Raw genomic sequence first — 2,117 nt, 5'->3', positions numbered from 1 at the left:
TTTCTCTCTCTCTTTCTCTCTCTCTCTGTCTCTCGCTCTGTCTCTCGCTCTCTTTCTCTCTCTTTTTCTCTCTCTCTTTCTCTTTCTGTCTCTTTCTCTTTCTGTCTCTCTCTTTCTCTCTCTGTCTCTGTCTCTCTCTCTCTTTATCTCTCTGTCTCTTTCTCTTTATCTCTCTCTCTCTCTCTTTTTCTCTCTGTCTCTCTTTCTCTCTGTGTGTCTCTCTCTCTCTTTCTCTGTCTCTCTCTTTCTCTTTTTCTCTCTGTCTCTCTCTCTCTTTCTCTTTCTGTCTATCTCTGTCTATCTCTGTCTCTGTCTCTGTCTCTGTCTCTCTCTCTCTCTCTCTCTCTCTCTCTCTGTCTCTGTCTCTCTCTCTCTCTCTCTCTCTCTCTCTCTCACGAAAATGGTTTGTACGAATCCAAGCACCTTTCTTTCGTAATGATTCTACATAGTAACAGTTGTAAATGCACAATAACTGCAATCGGCAAAAGTTGTTTGTGTGGAGAAGTTTACATTATCTAAGGGCGTGAGTTCTTGTATCGGGTAGCTCTTTCACAAAAGGTAGAATTTTCAATTTTGTTGATTTCATTGATTATTTCTCATCAAAGTCACACTTTTTCCAATGTTGCTATAATGCGATTTGAAGGTATTCAGTGTTGCATTCTGCTTCGCGAACTTGGAGCTTTATCAGATGTGCATTTGATGATGTCTTCGGATCTGAGAGTCTCAGCACTCATAAGACGATTGGCAGCGCTATTTTATGGGAAGGGAGGTGGGGACAGCGGAAAGGGGGAGTGGATATATCAATAGCACCAGCAAAATAACCTTTAAGTTTCATAAAAGCACGATTCAGACAGATTATAATTTGCTATTTTAATTTCCAGATGAGAATCGATCCCCAGTTAAATTCCCTTCAAGTCTCACTTAATCGTATTAACGCCATTCCACTGTTCATAACAGCACGCTTCAGACAGATTATAATTTGCTATTTTAATTTCCAGATGAGGACCGATCCCTAGCTAGAGCCTATCACTGAAAGTTCCAGTTGTCGGTGTGAATACAATTTCAAAGGCTGCGTCGTGTCTTCTCAGCGTACACAAACAAAAGGGAACGAAGGCGTTACGTTTTTGCCTCCATTTACCAACGCAGGCTGGGTTAATTGTCTAAGATGAGCAAGGAAACAAGCCTGCGGTTTGTCAAGACTGTATAGACTGTATTTACAACTGAAGTCTGGCTAAACTGCATTTAACAGGAAACGAAACCTCATTTCAGATGCCTTGGTGGTTCCTGTGTATTTGATTAAAGGAATAGTTGTTGCAAAGACACTGCTTGTTGAGCGCAATGCCTGCCTGGACTGCATTTACCGAGAATTAAACGACATGTTTGATGGCATGGTTTCTTTGTGTGAAATGGAATAGTTGTTGAAAAGACACTGCTTTGTGTGAAATGGAATAGTTGTTGAAAAGACACTGCTTTGCGTGAAATAGAATACTTGTTGCAAAGACACTGGTAGTTGAGCACAATGCCGGCTATTGTTGTCTGCATATGTTACTGAACACCGTACCGGACGGAGTCTCCTGAGGACACGCTTTTTGGTTGCAGAAACGACTTTTGGACAAACATGGACTCTTGTTTTGACAATGGAACTCGTAGGACACTCTGGACTACACATACCCAGAGCAGTTCAACGACTTTGTATTAAAACAAAATAACGCAAAGGACACTGAAACAAAGCAAGTGCTCTCATGTCAATAGAATCTGTCAACAAATCATATTACACCCTTGGCTACACATACTTATGATACCGTTGTGACTGGTATCACGTGAAATAATATAAAAACGACTACTGTACCTTTAAAAATGTCTGTTCTTCTCATCACCATGGAATCAACCAGCAGCTCATATCACCTGGACGATACATACCAGTAATATCAGTGACGGATATTAAGTGAAATACCACGGAAACCACTGCTGTATACCTTATTGAAAACTACTTGTATGATCACTATGGAATCAAACATCAACTCATATCACACTATGAACTACACACACCAATAATATCACAGTGACTGGTATAACACAGACACGACTACTCTACCTAAGCTATTCTTCTCATCATC

The sequence above is a fragment of the Littorina saxatilis genome, linkage group LG1 (genome assembly GCF_037325665.1).
Source record: "Littorina saxatilis isolate snail1 linkage group LG1, US_GU_Lsax_2.0, whole genome shotgun sequence".
NCBI classification, from domain to species: domain Eukaryota; kingdom Metazoa; phylum Mollusca; class Gastropoda; order Littorinimorpha; family Littorinidae; genus Littorina; species Littorina saxatilis.
The sequence above is the reverse complement of the archived record's forward strand: the minus strand, read 5'-3'. Positions refer to the sequence as shown.